Here is a 23003-nt window from a genome sequence, read left to right on the forward strand (position 1 = left end):
AGTTGCCTTGATTAAAGCTTTTCCAGCAATGCCCAACCTTGGTTTTACCATTTGCCACCTAGCCTTTTCTTTCCCTTGGGTTCTGCAGACTCAAGGGTCATCTTTTTAACCCCCCGGGCCAGTGCTCCTCTGAGTGTTGGTCCGACCGAGTAGACTGCGGGGCCACCTCGGGGCAACTTGAGGGTTGGTTTTACTCGTAGGATGTCTCATCTGAGTGTGCCCTGAGAAAGAGATATGTGCAGCTCCTATCGGGATTTGTCGGCACATTCGGGCGGTGTTGCTGGTCTTGTTTTAACCTGTCGAATTGTCTTGTTGTACCGGGTTACCGAGTCTGATCGGTGTGACTCGGGTGGAGGTCTATTCCTTCGTTGACCGTGAGAGCTTGGCATGGGCTAAGTTGGGACCCCCTGCAGGGATTGAACTTTCGAAAGCCGTGCCCGCGGTTATGGGCAGATGGGAATTTGTTAATGTCCGGTTGTAGATAACTGAACCTTAATTAATTTAAAATGAATCAACTGGGTGTGTTACCGTGATGGCCTCTTCTCGGCGGAGTCCGGGAAGTGGACACGGAATTGGAGTTATGCTTGCGCAGGTTGTTCCTTTAGTTTCTCGCTCGCGCCTTGCCTCCTCTTCTCGCTCTCTTTTGCGGATAAGTTAGCCACCACATATGCTAGTCGCTTGCTGCAGCTCCACATACTTGCCTTATCCTTCCTATAAGCTTAAATAGTTTTGATCGCGAGGGTGCGAGATTGCTGAGTCCCTGTGGCTCACAGATACTATAATTCCAGATGCAGGTCCAGGTGATTCCGCTCCAGGTGACGAGTACGAGCTCAAGTGGGAGTTCGACGAGGACTCTCAGCGTTATTATGTTTCCTTTCCCGATGATCAGTAGTGGTGCCTATTTGGGGTTTGATTCAGGGCCTTGTCGCATGTTGGGTTCTTTTCCATTTTGGCGCCGTAGTCGGGCCATGAGTGTTTGTTTGATGGATGTTATTTATGTACTCTGATGTGACGTGGCGAGTGTAAGCCAACTATGTTATCTCCCCCTTTTATTATGTATTACATGGGATGTTGTAATGATTGCCTGACTTGCGACATTGCTTTCAATGCGGTTATGTCTCTAAGTCGTGCCTCGACACGTGGGAGCTATAGCCGCATCGAGGGCGTTACAAGTTGGTAATCAGAGCCTTCCCCGACCTTAGGAGCCCCATTGCTTGATCGTCTTAGCAGCCGAGTTGTGTCTAGAAAAATGTTTTGAGTCACTTAGGAATTATATATCGGAGAGCTTAGGAATTCCTTTTACTTCCCAGTCTCCTCATCGCTCTGGTAAGGCATCCTGACGTAGAGTTTTGACTCTTCTCTTCTCAAATTTCACTAAAAAAATTTTTAGGATCACGCGAGTATCTTGGTTTTGTTCCAATGGTTTTGTGACGAGAACATTGTTCTTGGTGCCTCCTGTCTTTAGGGGTTGTGTCAGTGTCCCGGGGAGTTGAGCTCCGAGGTGTTGTCGTCACAATTTTATCGTTGCAATTCTGGTATACTTGAGATATGTGCGCGACATCGAAAAACTCCTTTATGCAGTTCGTTGGTGAGATAACCTCGACGCCACCCAGTACTGGGGCGGGAGTTCGGGAGTATCGCCATAACTTGTATAACGGATGCTTTTCGAAGGTTGAGGTAGATGGTTTCCGAAGTTTTCTTGGTTATGTGTTGAAGGATGGATACAGCTGGATGTAGGATTTGCTAGTTTGGGTGAGATATTATGCTTCCCCTGTATCCCCAACACCTGATTGCATAACCGGAAAATCTCAGGAATTTTATAGGTGGGAATTCAAGTAGCCTTAGGATATCTTTCCGACAGATGTATGATATGAAATTGGGGTTCGACGTCTAGTGGTTCGTCTATTCACGGTCGATTTTACAGTGATCTCGTTGTGTCTTAAAGAGTCCTTGGCTATGCTGACTCGGGGACGCTTCGTAGGTCATGTGCACTGCCTTGTACATGATGGTGCTGTACGATCGAGCCCGTGTAGGTCCCACCACGAAATCTTCGGACGAAATTTCTATCATATGTGTGTTCCGGCTTATTCCGCAAGCCAACCCTTGATTTTATTTCGAGTTGTGGCTTTCGTTTTTGCTTCGACGTCATATGTTGATTCCATCCCCCGTTAATGTACCCCTTCTACCTGATTCTTCGTGGCTTCGCAATTTAGGAATATGTGACCACTTCAAGAGAAATGCATTCGTTCATTTTGTTCGGATGTGAAGACTATATGTTGCAATTTTTCATTCCGTTGGATTCAGCTTCAATATTTATCTGTCAATGTGCTAATCGTGGTTAACCTCTTCAGGATGGCTCCTCCAACGCGCACGACTCCGAATCCTGATCCGCCACCGCCTCCACCTCCTCCAGAGGCATGGCAAGCTGTGATGGCCGCAACCAATGCAAACACTCAGCTGATCATGCAAATTATCCAAGAGCGCAATCAAGGCAGTCAAGGGAATAAAGGCAGCAATCAGAGTCACTTTGCTACACTCAACCAGTTCCTTGCTAACGGGCCAAAGACTTTCAGCAATTGTGTTGAGGCAACCGATGCTGACGATTGGCTTGTGGATCTGTGTAAGCATTTCGAGTGCAGCAACGTCAGGTCTGAGGACTTTGTGAAGTTCACTTCCTTCCAACTCAAAGATCAAGCTGCAGAATGGTTCCAGCAGTACAAGGATTCCAGAGGTGGACGTGTTATCACTTGGGATGATTTCCGTCGAGATTTCCGAGCTCATCACATTCCGCAGAGCGTGGTTGAAAGCAAGCGTGAGGAATTCCGCAATCTGAAGCAAGGCTCTTTGTCTGTCTATGACTACAACAAATTGTTCCAGAAGCTTGCCCGCTTTGCCAAGCAGGACGTGCCTGATGAGAAGAGCATGATATATCAGTTCAGGGGTGGTCTCAGAGAAGATATTCAGCTCGTGCTTGTTCTCTTTGAGCCCTTGAGGTACGATGAGTTCTACAACATGGCACTGAAGCAAGAGGCTGCTCAGTTGAGGTGTGATGCTTCCAGGAAGCGAGTCAGAGATGTTACTCCTTCTTCCTCTACTCAAGTGGCCAAGCAACAGAAGTTTTGGCTTCCTCCTCCTCCGTTCCGTCAGCCATATCAGCAGAAGTGCAAAGGTGGCAGTGGTTCTTCCCACCCACCCAACCCAGGCTTTCAGAACAAGACTTCGTCTCAAGCTCCAAGATCGAGTCTTCCGTATCACTGTCCGCTTTCAGAGGTCACGTGCAACAAGTGCCAACAGAAGGGTCACTATGCCAACAAGTGTTTCAACCAGAGGCGTCTTCCTCCTCCTCCTCCTGTCAGATCGGCAAGTACAGCTGTGGTCAAGCATAACCCCAAGTACGCCAAGGTCAACATGGTGAATGCAGCTCAGGCAGAGGACTCGTCAGATGTGATCATGGGTAACCTTCCTGTTAATGATGTTCCTGCAAAAGTTCTTTTTGACACGGGTGCATCGCATTGCTTCATTTCCAGACCTTTTGCATCTAAGCATGGTTGGTTTTCTCAAGTTATGCATAAGCCATTAGCAGTCGTCTCTCCGGGTAGATGCTTGCTTGCTAACTACGAAGTTCCGGATATTTCTATCATGATGGGTGATTTCAAGTTTCTGGCTTCTCCAATGATTCTTGGCAACTCGGATATTGATCTTATTCTCGGTATGGATTGGCTTTCTAAGCACAAGGCTCAACTTGATTGTGCAGCCAGGCAGATTCAATTGACTCATTCGTCTGAGGATGTAATTGTCTTTGCCGCTCGGGATAATACCATTCGTCTGTTTTCTCTCAATGAGAAGGGTGAACTGGATGCTATCTCACAAATTCCAGTCGTTTGTGAATATCAAGATGTCTTTCCAGAAGAGCTCCCAGGAATGCCTCCGCACCGGCCAGTTGAATTCGTTATTGAACTTGAACCTGGCACGGAACCTGTGTGCAAACGTCCTTACAAGCTCGGACCTGAAGAGTTGAAGGAGCTGAAGAAGCAACTCGATGAGCAAGAAAGAATGGGTCTCATCCGGCCTAGTACTTCTCCGTGGGGTTGTGGTGTTCTTTTTGTGAAGAAGAAGGATGGAACGGATCGACTTTGTGTTGATTACCGTCCAGTGAATAAGAAGACCATCAAGAACAAATACCCACTTCCCAACATCAATGAGCTGTTCGAACAACTCAAAGGTGCTCAAGTATTCTCCAAGCTTGATCTCCGTATGGGTTATCACCAGATTCGCATTCGTGAAGAAGATATTCCCAAGACAGCATTCAGAACAAGCTTTGGTTCATATGAATACACCGTCATGTCTTTTGGCCTCGCCAACGCTCCTCCGACGTTCTCTCGCATGATGAACTTCATCTTCAACGCCTACACCAATGACTTCGTTTTGGTCTATCTCGATGACATTCTGGTTTTCTCGAAGAACAAGGAAGATCATGCCAAGCACTTGCGTTTGGTTCTCGATAAGCTTAGGGAACATCAGTTCTACGCCAAGTTCTCCAAGTGTGAATTTTGGCTCGATGAGGTTCTTTATCTTGGTCATATCATCTCTGCCAAGGGCATTTCCGTGAATCCCGAGAAGGTATCCGCAATTGTGAATTGGGAACCTCCTCAGAATGTGAAGCATCTCCTCAGTTTTCTCGGTCTCGCAAGCTATTGCCGAAGATTCGTTGAAAACTTCTCCAAGATCGCGAAGCCTCTCTCAAATCTTCTTCAGAAGCACGTCAAGTACGTTTGGTCTCCGGAGTGCAATATTGCTTTCAACACTTTGAAAGAGAAATTGATCACTGCTCCAGTTTTGACTCCGCCTAATGAATCCAAGCCGTACGAGGTCTTTTGTGATGCCTCTCTCCAAGGTCTTGGCGCAGTTTTGATGCAAGAAAAGAAAGTGGTTGCTTATACATCTCGCCAGTTGAAGCCTAATGAGAAGAACTACACCACTCATGATCTCGAGTTGGCAGCAGTTGTGCATGCTCTTTTGACTTGGAGACATCTTCTATTGGGAAGAAAAGTGGACATTTTCACTGATCACAAGAGTCTCAAGTACATCTTCACTCAGCCTAATCTCAACCTAAGGCAAACTCGATGGGTCGAAATGATTCAAGAGTATAATCCGAGTATTGAGTATACGCCAGGCAAGGCCAATGTGATTGCTGACGCTTTGAGCAGAAAGGCCTACTGCAACAGTCTGATTCTCAAGCCTTATCAACCCGAGCTTTGTGAAGCTTTCCGCAAACTTAATCTGCAAGTTGTTCCTCAAGGTTTCCTCGCCAACCTTCAAGTCTCTCCTACCTTAGAAGAGCAGATTCGCCAAGCCCAACTTCTTGATGCTATGGTGAAAAAGGTGAAGATTGGGATTGCCAAGAGTCAGTCCAAGTACAAGTGCTACCGCCTTGATGACAAGGACACTCTCTTCTTGGAGGATCGTATTGTTGTGCCCAAAGGTGAACTTCGTAAAGTGATCATGAACGAGGCTCACAATTCTCTCCTCTCCATCCACCCTGGGAGCACGAAGATGTATCAGGACCTCAAGCAAGCTTATTGGTGGACTCGAATGAAGCGCGAGATCGCTCAATTCGTGAATGAATGTGATGTCTGCAGAAGAGTGAAGGCAGAACACCAAAGGCCAGCTGGTCTCCTCCAACCTCTTGCCATTCCAGAATGGAAGTTTGACCACATTGAAATGGACATCGTGACTGGGTTTCCAAAGTCCAAGCGTGGCAATGATGCTATATTTGTTGTCATCGACAAGCTCACCAAAGTGGCTCACTTTCTGCCTATCCAAGAGTCGATCACTGCAGCTCAATTGGCGGAACTCTATACCTCTCGCATTGTCTCTCTGCACGGTATTCCTCAAGTGATCTCTTCAGACCGTGGCAGCATCTTTACCTCGAAGTTTTGGGATTCTTTTCAGAAGGCCATGGGCACCAACATCCGCTTCAGCACTGCTTTCCATCCTCAAACAAGCGGTCAAGTCGAGCGTGTCAACCAGATTCTTGAAGATATGCTCATGGCTTGTGTGATCTCCTTCGGCATGAAATGGGAGGATTGTCTTCCTTATGCTGAATTCTCATACAACAACAGTTTTCAAGCAAGTTCGGGCAAGGCCCCTTTTGAAATTCTGTATGGCAGGAAGTGTCGTACCCCTCTCAACTGGTCTGAAACCGGTGAATGTCAGCTGCTGGGTAATGACTTAATCATAGAAGCAGAAGAAATGTGCAAAGTCATTCGTGATAACCTCAAAGCAGCCCAATCCCGCCAGAAGAGCTACTATGATGGTAAGCACCGTGATTTGGCTTTCGAGATCGGAGATCATGTTTACCTCCGTGTCTCTCCTATGAAAGGTACTCGTCGCTTTGGTATCAAAGGGAAGCTTGCCCCTAGATACGTGGGACCTTTCAAGATTGTCAGCAAGAGAGGCGACCTCGCCTATAAACTCGAGCTTCCTTCAAACTTTGCAAATGTTCATGATGTGTTCCACGTCTCTCAGCTTCGAAAGTGCTTCAAGACTCCTGACCGCACCGTCAACTTCGAGGACATTGAGCTCCAAGAAGATCTCTCCTATCGTGAGCACCCAGTTGCTATTCTTGAAGAGACTGAACGCAAGACTCGCAACAAGTCAATCAAATTTCTCAAAGTCAAGTGGTCTCACCATTCCGACCGTGAAGCTACCTGGGAACGCGAGGATCACCTCCGTTCTGAGTACCCGGAGTTCTTTCAGTCCTAGATCTCGGGACGAGATCTTTTCGTAGTGGTGGAGTGTTGTAACGCCCCAGATGTAACTTTCCCAATTTGTACTCCAACTCTTGCCGTTTCCGGCGTTAAGTTATATTTATTTCCTCGGATTCAGGTTTTGTCTCCGTGTGTTGTTTTCGTTTTCATGCATCTCATGTCATGTCATCATGCGCATTGCATTTGCATACGTGTTCATCTCATGCATTCGAGCATTTTCCCCGTTGTCCGTTTTGCATTCCGGCGCTTCGTTCTCCTCCGGTGGTCATTTCTAGCTTTCTTTCGTGTGTGGGGATTAAACATTTCCAGATTGGACCGAGACTTGCCATGCGGCCTTGGTTTACTACCGGTAGACCGCCTGTCAAGTTTCGGGTCATTTGGACTCCGTTTGATACTCCTACAGTTAACTGAGGGACCGAAAAGGCCTCGTGTGTGTTGCAGCCCAACACCCCTCCAATTTGGCCCAAAACCCACCAAACTCTGCTCCATCGTCTCGGCCGTTCGATCATGATCGCGTGGCCGAAAACCGCACCTCATTTGGACTCTCCTAGCTCCACTTATGCCTATTTATACCCCCCCCTCTCCATTTCGGATCTCGTCTTCCTCCTCCAAACCCTAAAAAAAGAAACAGATCCATCTTCCCCCGCGCCGGGCCGGACGTGTCCGCCCGCGCCGGACGTTGTCCGCCCCGCCGCCGCACCCACTCACGCGCCGCCACGTGGGCCGCGCCCACATCGCCGCCGCTGGGCCCGCCAGGCCCACGGGGAGCCCCCGCGAGCCCATCTCGCATCGCCGCCGCCGCCTGTCTTCCTTCCTCTCCGGCGCCGTCCGCGGCCACCTTCACCGGCCGGCGGCCGCCGCACCTTGCCGGCGCGCCAGCCGCGCCCCGCCGCCCTTCAGGTCGGGCGCCCGCGGCCACGGCGACCCCGACCGCGCCGCCCCTCGCCGTCTCGTCGCCGGCCACCGCCTCCTCCACGCCCGGCCCCCTCTCCGGCGACCTCCCCGGAGCCCGGCGTCCCTTTCCTCTCCGACGTGAACAGTGAAGTCCGGCGACCGCCTCGGGAAGCGTGCCGATCCAGATCTGGAAATATCCCTCTCGGTTGACTTTTTCGTCCCTAACCCTAGTTTTTTATGCATACTTTGACTGCCCGTAAATTTGCATCCGTAGCTCCGATTTGGGCATATAATATATCAAAATCTTCGAATCGACATGTACATCATTTCATTCCATTGCATCATTTGCATTTGAGTTCATATTGATGCCCAAAATGCTGTTAGAAGGAGGCTTCGTGAGTAAAATTGCAGATCCGTTAGTTCATCATGCACTTTTGTCTTTTTTGCCATGTTTAATTCGTGCATGATATGCCTGTGCCCCTTCGGGATGAATTGTTAAGCATTTTGTCTTCTTTCCAGAGGTGCCACCCATGAATTTTTAGGATGTGTGTGTTGTCTTGTGCAAGCTTGCGAAGAGAGGTACCTGAGATTTCTGATTCCAGGGACTTAGTGATTTTCATTTTCACTAAGTCTGGGATATTTTAGTTCATGATGCTATATGTCCAGCTTGTTTCCTAGTGATCCGTGCCTCTTTTGAGGAAGATCAGTAAGGGAGCTTTGTTACTTATGTTATGCTCTATCCATCCATGTCTTTGTTTGCATATATGGAGTGCTCTAGGTTGACTCAATCGAGCTCAACTTTTGCTTCGTTGTTAACCTGGGCAGATCGTCAACTTGTTTGCGATTTTGCCGATGCTACCGTTAGTGTTCCATGCATGCTATGCCTTTGTTCTTGCCACGTGTAGGTAGAATATTGTGCCTTCTTGCTGGTTATATGCTTTCCTTGCCATGACTTGCACCGTAGTGAGTGCATCGAGCTCGTTTACATGCCTTCGTGGGTTATATTTCAGCATGTCTCAGTTTTCACAAAGTCTGAAAACTGATTGTGTTCGAGCTATGTTCGTGAGCTCGGTAGAGTATTTTGTGAACCCTTTTGGCCCCAGGTCAATTTGGGTGTTTTGTTAAGCTTGTTGAGTAGCTCCATGCCATGTTCTTACTTGTCATGTTCAGGTCATTTATCATGTTGTTTTGCTGCTCCGAAGAGGGCTTCGTGATCTGAAATTTCAGGCTAGTGTTAATTTCACTAAGTCTGGAATTTGTTTTCTATATTCATTTTTGCCATGCTTGTTTGAACCTCTTAATGGATGAATTTGCCTATGGCTCAGTGCTAGTGTTTTGTTAACCATCTTGTGTACATAACTGCCATGTATTTTGTTTTCACGTTTGGTGGCTGTAGCATGTTCATTTCGTTGCATTTAGGAGCCTACTTGCTGTATATCGCAGATTGGTTCGTTACGTAAAACGCTCGCCATTTCCAAACCGTAACTCCGATTCCAATGATCTTTATATCGTTTTCAAGCGATTTCAGCCCCTCTATCCAGTGGCACCCTTGGAATTCCAAGTTGAGGCCAGGCTCATGCATTTCCTGCCATATCTTGCATTTTGCATCCCGCATCGCATCCCGCATAGCATGCCATCATTTCATCATATTGCTTGGTCTTGCACGTGGTTGATTGTATCCTTGTTGCTTGTTTGTCTTGTTGGGTAGAGCCGGGAGACGAGTTCGCTACCGAGGAGCCTGTTGAGTTTGCTTGTGAGGATCCAGTCAACTCTGACAACTGTGCAGGCAAGATGATCATACCCTCGAAATCACTACTATCTTTGCTATGCTAGTTTGCTCGCTCTTGCTTTGCCAATGCTACGATGCCTACCATTTGCTTGTAAGCCTCCCAATTGCCATGTTGAGCCTCTAACCCACCATGTCCTAGCAAACCGTTGATTGGTTATGCTACCGCTTTGCTCAGCCCCTCTTATAGCGTTGCTAGTTGCAGGTGAAGTTTGGAGGCCGTTCCTTGTTGGAACATCATTTATTTTTCTTGTTGGGGATATCATTATATTGCTATGTTATCTTAATGCATCTATATACTTGGTAAAGGGTGTAAGGCTCGGCCTCTCGCCTAGTGTTTTGTTCCACTCTTGCCGTCCTAGTTTCCGTCATATCGGTGTTATGTTCCCGGATTTTGCGTTCCTTACGCGGTTGGGTTATAATGGGAACCCCTTGATAGTTCGCCTTGATTAAAGCTTTTCCAGCAATGCCCAACCTTGGTTTTACCATTTGCCACCTAGCCTTTTCTTTCCCTTGGGTTCTGCAGACTCAAGGGTCATCTTGTTTTAACCCCCCCGGGCCAGTGCTCCTCTGAGTATTGGTCCCAACCGTCAGCCGCCGGTGGCTACCAGGGGCAACTCTGGGCTGGCCTACCGGAAGTTTAGACAATCTGAGTGTGCCCTGAGAAAGAGATATGTGCAGCTCCTATCGGGATTTGTCGGCACATTCGGGCGGTGTTGCTGGTCTTGTTTTAACCTGTTGAATTGTCTTGTTGTACCGGGTTACCGAGTCTGATCGGTGTGTCTCGGGTGGAGGTCTTATCCTTCGTTGACCGTGAGAGCTTGTCATGGGCTAAGTTGGGACCCCCCTGCAGGGATTGAACTTTCGAAAGCCGTGCCCGCGGTTATGGGCAGATGGGAATTTGTTAATGTCCGGTTGTAGATAACTGAACCTTAATTAATTTAAAATGAACCAACTGTGTGTGTTACCGTGATGGCCTCTTCTCGGCGGAGTCCGGGAAGTGGACACGGAGTTGGAGTTATGCTTGCCCAGGTTGTTCCTCTAGTTTCTCGCTCGCGCCTTGCCTCCTCTTCTCGCTCTCTTTTGCGGATAAGTTAGCCACCACATATGCTAGTCGCTTGCTGCAGCTCCACATACTTGCCTTATCCTTCCTATAAGCTTAAATAGTTTTGATCGCGAGGGTGCGAGATTGCTGAGTCCCTGTGGCTCACAGATACTATAATTCCAGATGCAGGTCCAGGTGATTCCGCTCCAGGTGACGAGTATGAGCTCAAGTGGGAGTTCGACGAGGACTCTCAGCGTTATTATGTTTCCTTTCCCGATGATCAGTAGTGGTGCCTAGTTGGGGTTTGATTCAGGGCCTTGTCGCATGTTGGGTTCTTTTCCATTTTGGCGCCGTAGTCGGGCCATGAGTGTTTGTTTGATAGATGTTATTTATGTACTCTGATGTGACGTGGCGAGTGTAAGCCAACTATGTTATCTCCCCCTTTTATTATGTATTACATGGGATGTTGTAATGATTGCCTGACTTGCGACATTGCTTTCAATGCGGTTATGTCTCTAAGTCGTGCCTCGACATGTGGGAGCTATAGCCGCATCGAGGGCGTTACACAAGGCAACCAGGGCAACAATCAGAACCACTTTGCTACACTCAACCAGTTCCTTGCTAACCAGTCAAAGACCTTCAGCAATTGTGTTGTGGCAACTGACGCTGATGATTGGCTCGTGGACTTGTGCAAGCATTTCGAGTGCAGTAACGTCAGGCCTAAGGACTTTGTGAAGTTCGCTTCCTTCCAACTCAAAGACCAAGCTGTAGAATGGTTTCAGCAGTACAAAGATTCCAAAGGAGGCCGTGTGATTACTTGGGATGAATTCCGTCAAGACTTCAAAGCTCATCATATTCCTCAGAGCGTGGTTGAAAGCAAGCGTGAGGAATTCCGCAACCTGAAGCAAGGCTCTATGTCTATCTATGATTACAACAAGATGTTTCAGAAGCTCACCCGCTTTGCTAAGCAGGACATCCCTGACGAGAAGAGCATGATATACCAGTTCAGGGGTGGTCTCAGAGAAGAAATCCAGCTAGCTCTTGTTCTCTTTGAGCCCTTGAGGTACGATGAGTTTTACAACATGGCATTGAAGCAAGAGGCTGCTCAACTGAAGTGTGATGCCTCCAAGAAGCGAGTCAGAGATGCTACTCCTTCTTCCTCAACTCAAGTGGCTAAGCAGCAGAAGTATTGGCTTCCTCCTCCTCCGTTCCGTCAGCCGTATCAACAGAAGAGCAAAGGTGGCAGTGGATCTTCCCACCCACCCAACCCTGGCTTTTAGAACAAGACTTCGTCTCAAGCTCCAAGATCGAGTGCTCCGTATCACCGTCCGCTTTCAGAGATCACGTGCAACAAGTGCCAACAGAAGGGTCACTATGCCAACAAATTCCTCAATCAGAGGTGTCTCCCTCCTCCTCCTCCTGTGAGATCGGCAAGTATAGTTGTGGTCAAGCATAATCCCAAGTACGCCAAGGTCAACATGGTGAATGCAGCTTAGGCAGAGGACTCGTCAGATGTCATCATGGGTAACCTTCCTGTTAACGATGTTCCTGCAATAGTTCTTTTTGACACTGGTGCATCGCATTGTTTCATTTCCAAACCTTTTGCATCAAAGTATGAGTGCGATTATCAGTATCTGCAAAGTTCCTTGCAGATCGTGTCACCGGGCAAGAAAATGACAGCTAATACCTGCGTCCCGGATGTTTCTATCACGTTGGGCGACTACAAATTTATAGCTTCTCCTATTGTTCTGGATGACTCGGATATCGATCTTATTCTCGGAATGGATTGGCTTTCTAAGCATAAGGCGCATCTTGATTGTGCTGCCAGGCAGATTCAATTGACTCATTCGTCTGAGGATGTAATTGCTTTTGCCGCTCATGATGATACAATCCGTTTGTTTTCTCTCAATGATAAGGGTGAACTGGATGCCATCTCTCAAATTCCAGTCATTTGCGAATATCAAGACGTCTTTCTAGAAGAGCTTCCAGGAATGCCTCCCCACCGGCCAGTTGAATTCGTCATCGATCTTGAGCCTGGCACGGAACCGGTTTGCAAGTGTCCTTACAAGCTCGGACCTGAAGAGTTGAAGGAGCTGAAGAAGCAACTCGATATTCAAGAGGGAATGGGTCTCATCAGACCTAGTTCTTCTCCGTGGGGTTGTGGAGTACTTTTTGTGAAGAAGAAGGATGGAACGGACCGACTTTGTGTTGACTACCATCCATTGAACAAGATGACTATCAAGAACAAGTACCCACTTCCCAACATCAACGAGCTGTTTGAACAACTCAAAGGTGCCCAAGTATTCTCCAAGCTTGATCTCCGTATGGGTTATCATCAGATTCGAATCCGTGAGCAAGATATTCCCAAGACGGCTTTCAGAACAAGCTATGGTTCATATGAATACACTGTCATGTCTTTTGGCCTCGTCAACGCTCCTCCGACTTTCTCTCGCATGATGAACTTCATCTTCAACGTCTACACAAATGACTTCGTTTTGGTCTATCTTGACGACATTCTAGTCTTTTTGAAGAACAAGGAAGATCATGCCAAGCACTTGCGTTTGGTGCTCGATAAGCTCAGGGAATATCAGTTCTACGCCAAGTTCTCAAAGTGCGAGTTTTGGCTCGATGAGGTTCTTTATCTTGGGCATATCATCGCTGCTAAGGGCATTGCGGTGAATCCTGAGAAGGTGTCTGCAATTGTGAATTGGGAACCACCTCAGAATGTGAAGCAACTCCGTAGCTTCCTTGGTCTCGCAAGCTACTATCGAAGGTTCGTTGAGAACTTTTCAAAGATCGCGAAGCCTCTTTCAAACCTTCTCCAGAAACACGTCAAGTACGTTTGGTCTCTAGAATGTGACATCGCTTTCAACACTTTGAAAGAGAAATTGGTCACTGCTCCAGTTCTAACTCCTCCTGATGAATCCAAACCGTTCGAGGTCTTCTGCGATGCCTCTCTTCAAGGTCTTGGTGCAGTGTTGATGCAAGAGAAGAAAGTTGTGGCTTATACCTCTCGCCAGTTGAAGCCCAACGAGAAGAACTACCCCACTCATGACCTCGAGTTGGCGGCAGTTGTGCATGCTCTTTTGACTTGGAGACATCTCTTATTGGGAAGGAAAGTGGACATCTTCACTCAGCCTAATCTCAACCTCAGGCAGACTCGTTGGGTCGAAATGATTCAAGAGTATAATCCAAGTATCGAGTATACTCCAGGCAAGACCAATGTGATTGCTGACGCATTGAGCAGGAAGGCTTACTGCAACAGTCTGATTATCAAGCCTTACCAACCCGAGCTTTGTGAAGCTTTCCGCAGACTCAATTTGCAAGTTGTTCCTCAAGGTTTCCTCGCCAACCTTCAAGTCTCTCCTACTTTGGAAGACCAGATTCGCGAGGCTCAGCTTCTTGATGCTATGGTTAAGAAGGTGAAGATTGGGATTGCCAAGAGTCAACCCAAGTACAAGTGCTACCGCCTTGATGACAAGGATACTCTCTTCTTCGAGGATCGTATTGTTGTGCCTAAAGGTGACCTTCGTAAAGTTATCATGAATGAGGCTCACAATTCACTCCTCTCCATCCACCCTAGGAGTACGAAGATGTATCAGGACCTCAAGAAGGCTTATTGGTGGACTTGAATGAAGCGCGAGATTGCTAAGTTCGTGAATGAATGTGATGTCTGCAGAAGAGTGAAGGCAGAACACCAAAGGCCAGCTGGTGTCCTCCAACCTCTTGTCATTCCAGAATGGAAGTTTGACCACATTGAGATGGACTTCGTGACTAGGTTTCCAAAGTCCAAGCGTGGCAATGATGCTATATTCGTTGTCATCGACAAACTCACTAAAGTGGCTCACTTTCTGCCTATCAAAGAGTCTATCACTGCAGCTCAATTGGCGGAGCTGTATACCTCTCGGATTGTCTCTCTGCACGGTATTCCACAGGCGATCTCTTCAGACCGTGGCAGCATCTTTACCTCCAAGTTTTGGGATTCTTCAGAAGGCCATGGGTACCAACATCCATTTCAGCACAGCTTTGCATCCTCAAACTAGCGGTCAAGTCGAGCGTGTCAATCAGATTCTCGAAGATATGCTCAGGGCTTGTGTGATCTCCTTCGGCATGAAGTGGGAAGATTGTCTTCCATATGCCGAATTCTCCTACAACAACAGTTTTCAAGCAAGTTCGGGCAAGGCCCCATTCGAAATTCTGTATGGCAGGAAGTGCCGTACTCCTCTCAACAGGTCAAAAACCGGTGAACGTCAACTTCTTGGAAATGACTTGATCACAGAGGCAGAGGAAATGTGCAAAGTCATTCGTGATAATCTCAAAGCAGCGCAATCGCGCCAGAAGAGCTACTATGATAGTAAGCACTGTGATTTGGCTTTTGAGATCGGAGGCCATGTGTACCTCCGCGTCTCTCCTATGAAAGGTACTCGTCGCTTCCGTATCAAAGGGAAGCTTGCCCCTAAATACGTGGGTCCTTTCAAAATCGTCAGCAAGAGAGGCGATCTCGCCTATCAACTCGAGCTTCCTTCAAACTTTGCAAATGTGCACAACATGTTCAATGTCTCTCAGCTCCGCAAGTTCTTCAAGACTCCTGATCGCACCGTCAACTTCGAAGACATTGATCTCCAAGAAGATCTCTCTTATCGTGAGCACCCCGTGGCTATTCTTGAAGAGACTGAACGCAAGACTCTCAATAAGTCAATTAAATTCCTCAAAGTCAAGTGGTCACACTATTCCGACCGTCAAGCCACCTGGGAACGCGAGGATCACCTCCGTTCTAAGTACCTGGCGTTTTTCTAGTCCTAGATCTCGGGATGAGATCCTTTCATAGTGGTGGAGTGTTGTAACACCCCGGATGTAATTTACCTTATATGTACTCCAACTCTTGCCGTTTTCGGCGCTAAGTTATTTTATTTCCTCGAGTTCGGGTTTTTGTCTCCGTGTGTTGTTGTCGTTGTCATGCATCTCATATCATGTCATCATGTGCATTGCATTTGCATACGTGTTCGTCTCATGCATCCGAGCATTTTCCCCGTTGTCCGTTTTGCATTCCGGCGCTCCTATCCCCTCTGGTGGTCCTTTCTACCTTCTTTTCGTGTGTGGGGGTTAAACATTTCCGGATTGGACCGAGACTTGCCAAGAGGCCTTGGTTTACTACCGGTAGACCGCCTGTCAAGTTTCGTACCATTTGGACTCCGTTTGATACTCCAACGGTTAACCGAGGGACCGAGAAGGCCTCGTGTGTGTTGCAGCCCAACACCTTTCCAATTTTGCCCAAACCCCACCAAAACCCTCTCCATCATCTAGAGCGTTCGATCACGATCGCGTGGCCGAAAACCGCACCTCTTTTGGACTCTCCTAGCTCCCTCTACGCCTATAAATAGCCCCTCCTCCGAAATTCACGGTTCTTCTCCCCCGAAACCCTAGATCCGCTCCTCCGCGCAACTGGACGTGTCCGGACCGCGCTGGACCGCGTCCGCCGCCGCCCGCGGCCACTGAGGTGTTGACACGTGGCGCCCCAAGCCCCACTTCGCCGCCACCCGCCATGGCCCGCGAAGGCCCGCAACCGGCCCCCGCGGCCCGAGCCGCCCCGCGCCCGAGCGCTCGCGCCCCGCCGCCTTCTTCCCCGAGCACGGCCACGTCGCCGGCCGCCGCCGCCCAACACGCCATCGCCGCCTCCGCGCCGACCGCTTGCCGGCCGGAGCTCCTCACCCCCCTCGTCGCCGGCGCCGACCCCTCTCACCGCCGTTCAGCACCCCGTGACGACCGGCCTCGCCCTCGCCTTCCCCTCGCCTGGATCCGGCCACCACGACAACTCCGGCGGCCCCGCGCAGCTTCTCCGGTGAGATCCACCGCCGCATCGGATCGGGCGCGCGTCAGCTATAGTGAAACCCTAGATCTAGCGGTTGACTTCTTCCCCTCTCTCAGTATTTTTTTATGCAACTTCGTCATGCTATATCTCCGCATCCGTAGCTCCGTTTTGGGCGTGTAGCATATCAAAATGTTTGCCTCAGAGAGTACATCATTTGATCTCATTGCATCATTTTCATTTGAGCTCATCTTGATGCTCGAAATGCTGTTGGAAGAGAGCTATTTGAGTTAACTGTTAGATCTGCTGCACCAAATAGCTATTTGTCACTTTTGCCATGTTTAATGTGTGCATGATATGCCCCTGAGCTCTACATGAGTTTTGTTATATGCCATGCCATATTTACAGAGGTGATATACATGTATTTTTGTGACATGTGTGGTGACTAGCACAAGCTTGCAAAGTGGTGCATTCATTAATGCTGATTTCAGGGACTTAGAATTTCGCTAAGTCCTTGATCTGTTTTTATCAATATGCCATATGTTCATGTTGTTTCCTAGTGATCCATGCCTCTTTTGAGGATGATCAGTAAGGATGATTTGATAAAATTGTGGTTATCTATCCATCCATGTCTCTGTTTTCAATTATGGAGCACCCTAGTTTGAGTCAATCGAGCTCTACTTTTGCTATTTCGTAATTCCTGGCAGATTGTCTACTTGTTAGCGATTTTGCCGAGGATGTTGTTGTTGATCCGTGCATGCTATGTTGTTGTTCTTGCCATGTCTAGCTTATATAATGTGTATTCCTGATGGTTGTATGCTTAGATTGTCATGCCTTGCTCCGTAGTGAGTGCATCGAGCTCGTAAACATGCCTACTCGTTAACAGATTTGCATGTTCCAGTTTTTCTCTAAGTCTGAGATCTGATTATGTTTTTGCCATGTTCACATGCTTGCAATTGTATTTTCTGATCCATTTTGGCTCAAGGTCACTAAGGGACTTTTGTTAAGCTCTTTGAGTAGCTCCATGTCATGTCTTGATTTGGCATGTTAAGTTCCTGTAGCATATAGATTTCATGCTCCAAAGTGTGCTACCTGATCTGAAATTCCAGGCTTGTGTTAATTTCACTAAGTCTGAAACCTGTTTATCAATTGCACTTTTGCCATGCTTGTTTGAACCTGTTAATGGATGAATTGGCCGTAGCTCAGTGTTCATCTTTTGTCAAGCACTATGAGTGGATCCCTGCCATATATTTTTTTGCCATGTTTAAGTGCTGTAGCATATTTAACTTGTTACATTTAGATGGCTACTTGCTAGTTATCGCAGACCGGTGCCATATTTGTTTTGCTTGCCATTTCCAAACTGTGCATCCGATTCCGGCGATCTTTATATCGATTTCAACCGAAATCACCTCACCTTTCCAGTGGCACTCTTGGATTTCCAAGTTGAGGCCAGGTTCAATCGTTACTTGTCAAATCGTGCATATGCATCACATATCGCATCCCGCATAGCATACCATGTTTGCATCATCTTGTTCGAGCATTTGCACGTGGTTGATTGTGTTCCTTTTGCTTGTTTGTCTTGTTTGGGTAGAGCCGGGAGACGAGTTCGCTAACGAGGAGCCCGTTGAGTTTGCTTTCGAGGATCCAGTCAACTCTGACAACTTTGCAGGCAAGATGATCATACCCTCGAAATCACTTCTATCTTTGCTTGCTAGATGCTCGCTCTTTTGCTATGCCTATGCTATGATGCCTAACACTTGCTTATCATGCCTCTCAAATTGCCATGTCAAAACTCTAACCCACCATGTCCTAGCAAACCGTTGATTGGCTATGTTACCGCTTTGCTCAGCCCCTCTTATAGCGTTGCTAGTTGCAGGTGAAGATTGGAGATCGTTCCTTGTTGGAACCTTGTTTATTTGTTGGGATATCATTATATTATCTTATTATCTTAATGCATCTATATAATTGGTAAAGGGTGGAAGGCTCGGCCTTTTGCCTAGTGTTTTGTTCCACTCTTGCCGCCCTAGTTTCCGTCATATCGGTGTTATGTTCCCGGATTTTGCGTTCCTTATGCGGTTGGGTAATAATGGGAACACCTTGACAGTTCGCCTTGAATAAAACTCCTCCAGCAATGCCCAACCTTGGTTTTACCACTTGCCACCTAGCCTCTTTTTTCCTTGGGTTTCCGGAGCCCAAGGGTCATCTTATTTAAACCACCCCGGGCCAGTGCTCCTCTGAGTGTTGGTCCAAACTAGAGTCCTGTGCAGCGCCCCCTCGGGGAAACTCGAGGTTTGGTTTTAGTTGTATGTAGCGCTCATCTGAGTGTGCCCTGAGAACGAGATATGTACAGCTCCTATCGGGATTTGTCGGCACATTCGGGCGGTGTTGCTGGATTTGTTTTAACTTGTCGAAGTTGTCTTGTAGAACCGGGATGCCGAGTCTGATCGGAATGTCTCGGGAGAAGGTATATCCTTCGTTGACCGTGAGAGCTTGTCATGGGCTAAGTTGCGACTCCCCTGCAGGGATTTGAACTTTCGAAAGCCGTGCCCGCGGTTATGGGCAGATGGGAATTTGTTAATGTCCGGTTGTAGATAACTTGAACCTTAACTTAATTAAAATGAATCAACTGCGTGTGTAACCGTGATGGTCTCTTCTTGGCGGAGTCCGGGAAGTGAACACGGTGTTGGAGTAATGTTTTCCGTAGGTGTTTCTCTAGTTCTTCGTTCGTGCTTTGCCTTCTCTTATCGCTCTCTTTTGCGAACAGCTTAAATAGTCTTGATCGCGAGGGTGCGAGATTGCTGAGTCCCCGTGGCTCACAGATTACTTCCAAACCAGATGCAGGGCCCGATGACTCCGTTCCAGATGATTTGCTTGAGCTCAAGTGGGTGTTCGATGAAGATTCACGCCGTTACTATATGTCTTTCCCTGATGATCAGTATTGGAGCCTAGTTGGGGCGATCGGGACCGTGTCGCATGTTGGGGTTGATCTTTCATTTTGGTACCGTAGTCGGACCATGAGTGTATTGGATGATGTAATGTTATTTATGTACTTTGTGTGACGTGGCGAGTGTAAGCCAACTATGTACCTTTCCCCTTATTATCTATTTACATGGGTTGTTGTGAAGATTACCTTACTTACGACATTCCTTTCAATGCGGTTATGCCTCTAAGTCGTGCTTCGACACGTAGGAGATATAGCCGCATCGAGGGCGTTACAGACAACTAGTACAAGCTATCCAGACAAAAGTAGTCTTCGCCTGCCAAAGGCTCTGGTGGTGACGCCGTCTTGGGCTCCACGGTGACCTCCGTCCTGTCATCCTGCTGGTCTTGGTCTTGTTGCACCGATATGGAAACCTTTGCCTGATGCCTCGGGACTCCTCGCCTGCGCTTGCCCCTTTAGAACCAAAGAGGAAACGAGGACACTGCGCGCGCTGGCGCCCGCCTGGCTCCAGTCGTCATGGCTTGCATCACAGAAACCTCGCGAGGTGTCCTTCGCCTTGATCTCTCCGCCCCTCGCAAGCCAGCATGGTGAGGCCGCCCCTGAGTAGGTCTTGCGTCATCCGCCTCGCGAGGCTTGGCCCCTCGCGAGGGTCTTAAGTGTTTGCTGGTGAAGATGGTCCGTACAGGGCCGCTGGTGGAGCCACTCTGTGGGCCGCAGGCAGGCAAGTCTGGGGACCCCCATTCCCAGAACACCGATAGTAGCCCTCGGGCCCAAGGCGCGCTCGGGCTTGGCTTCGAGGCGAAGCCAAAGGGCAAGTGCGGGGCGTTGCGGGCCCCAATAGCCAGCGGCCCCGCTTGACACGTGTCGATTGATTGGACGTGGGCGTCTCCGCTTCCCCATGCCGCCTCGGCAACTGCCCGACTTGACGGGTCCTTGCTGCATGCTGAAAAAGATCATTATTACCTTAGATCATGGAGGCCAGCGCTTGGCCTCCCCTTGGCAATAAAAGGGAAGGGGCGGAGCCCCCGTCACCCATCTCTTCCTTTGCTTCTCCCGCTTCTTCTTATTCCTTGCTTCTTTGCCTGCAACGACACCCATGGCGCCTGCGAAGAGGCTCTCGGCTGCGGAGAAAGGGCAGGCTCGCCTGGAGGGGACCGGCTCACCGCCGCCCAAAAGGGGGCGCGGCCGTTCCCACAAGCACGCTGTGACCCCCGCCGTGGCCCCTCGTGGTCGCGGTGGCGCCTTCGCGTGGTGGTGGCCGCCCGAGTCGTGGGGGCCCCGTCGATGAAGGGAGGCGCGCCATGGTCATGCGGTCGTCCAGGCCATGCTTCCACTCTGGGGAAGTGCTGCTGGAGTTCATCGTGTGGTCATAGAACCCGGCCGGCACTTGGCTTCAGCTCCCACACTTCTTTGTCGGTGAGCTGCCAGCCACTGGTGCAGGCGGTCTTTGGCTGCAGGCGAACGACTGCTGCAGGAAGGCTTCTTGGGTTGCGGTCGAGGTCTCCTCCGTAGGCGACGCAGTCCTGGCTCGCAGCTAGCAGACGTTCGCCCGCGCGCGTGGACTGGGCAAGCGGTGTGCCCTCCACTTCAAGTACGACGGTGATGCGACCCTCTTCATGAGGGTATTTGGGGAAGATGGTCGCCGCGTCGGGTGCTTCCCTGAGGACAACAACGACGATGAGGTGCTCGGCCTTGGTGATGGCTGCGACGAGAGTGACGACGGGCCCGCCCTCGGCGCCGGCCATGTCTCGTCCAGCTATGGTGACTCTTCTTCCCGCGACAGCTCCAGCAGCGGTGGCTACGACCAGCCGCCACGCTGCCGCGCCCACTTTGAAGGTAGCAGCGGGTTGTCTCGTCGCCGTGCTCCGGTGAAGCACGAGGAGGGGTCTGGATGAGCTTAGGAGAACGCCATGGGCCCGTCCTCACGACCTACCCTGGGAGCACGTTCCGCTTTTGTTTCGTTCTTCCTTTCCTTCCTGCATTAGAGAGAGACAAGTATGGGGCCCTGCTAGGGCGTGTGACAATTATGATTTCTAAGTGGTTGTGCTATGTTTATCATTCCTGTGTTGTCTTGCAGCGTCATGTTTTATGTATGCGCGTAGGAATAACTTAGCTTGATGCGCCTGAAGTAGGTTCTGCCTCATGAGATGTGCATTCCCCAATGCCTGACGAGGCCTCCTATGCTCGGAAGGCGCCTGAGAACTGCAAAAATTCGTTAGGGAATCCTTATTCTTCTGGATCCTAGCCGCAGGCACTGCCGACCGTAACCCAGTGCTTCGCATCGCGGTACCCGGGGGGCACGGATTGAGAGGGGTGCGCTAGCTTGCGAGCTCAAGTGAGGGTGCCTTGCGAAAGACAAGAAAATGAAAATGCTCATGAGGGCGCCTGTCCAGCCCCCTCGCAAGGCACGTGAGGAAGAGAACGGTTCAAAAATGAGGAACTGAGGGCAGAAAAGGAGGCAACAAGGACAATGGAACCAGGCCAGCAAGGAACACCAGAAAGCAAATTCTCACTTAAAAGAGGGGGCAAACCAACTGCGGAAAGCAAATGAAAAGCCGCGTCCGGCACCTAGTCTAGTCTTCTTGTCTTCTCACCAGCGCGGAGCTAAGTGCTGCCACTAGGCATGGGAGGGAGCCCCCGAGGCCCGAGGGTGGCACTCCCGAGACTCCGAGGCGTGTACAGCCCCACTTATTATTACGTGAGAGTGTCACGAGCGGAGATTCTTCACAGGCACTGGGCCTTGTTTCACAGGCACCGGGCCTTGCTTCATTGGTAGAACTTCCGGAGGTGCTGGATTTTCTAGGCGTTCTAGATGGGGAACCCGTCCTGCGTCTCCAGGCGCGCGGCGCCAGGCCTGGAGATATGGGCGACCCGAAACGGGCCCTCCCACATGGGCGAGAGCTTGTGCAGCCCTTCCCTGGAGAGCACCTGCCTCAGGACAAGATCACCCACCTCGAGCATCCTGGAGCGGATGCTGTGGCAGTGGTACCGCCGCAGCGCCTGCTGGTACCTCGCAGCTCGGAGCAAGGCTTCATGGAGGCGTTCCTCCCCCTGCACGAGATCCATCCCTCGCATGGCATCCTATTGCGTTTCATCAAACGCTAGGACCCGCACGGAGCGATGCCTGACCTCATGTGGGAGAATCGCTTCTGCTCCATAGACGAGGAAGAATGGGGTCTCGCCTGTTGGCCTGGTGGCGGTGGTGCGGATGGACCACAGCACAGACTGGATCTCATCATGCCAGCCCCTGCCGCAGACCTCAAGCTTCTACTTGAAGGTCCTTGTCTTGAGACCCCTCAGGACCTCTGCGTTGGCATGTTCAGCCTGGTCGTTGCTCCTGGAGTGCGCCACGGTGGCGTAGCAGATCTACGTTCCAAGATTAGCAAAATATGTTTTGAAGAGATTTCTAGTGGATTGTGAGACGTTGTCGGTGATGATGCGATTAGGGACCCCAAATCGGTTACGAGGCCCTTGATGAACTTGACTTCTGACCCAACTGGGATGGTGCGGACAGCTTCCACTTCCGCCCACTTGATGAATTTGTCAATGGCGACGTAGAGGTGGAGGTAACCTCCAGGCGCTCGAGGGAACGGGCCCAGGATATCCAGCCCCCAGACCACGAACGGCCATGAGAGCGGGATAGTCTGGAGGCCCTGAGCCGGCTGGTGGATCTGCTTGGCGTGGAACTGGCAGGCCCCATAGGATTTCACCAGCTCGGTTGCGTTGTGGAGTGACGTGGGCTAGTAGAACCCGCTGCGGAA

This window comes from Triticum urartu, chromosome 7 (genome assembly GCF_003073215.2).
Source record: "Triticum urartu cultivar G1812 chromosome 7, Tu2.1, whole genome shotgun sequence".
NCBI classification, from domain to species: Eukaryota; Viridiplantae; Streptophyta; class Magnoliopsida; order Poales; family Poaceae; genus Triticum; species Triticum urartu.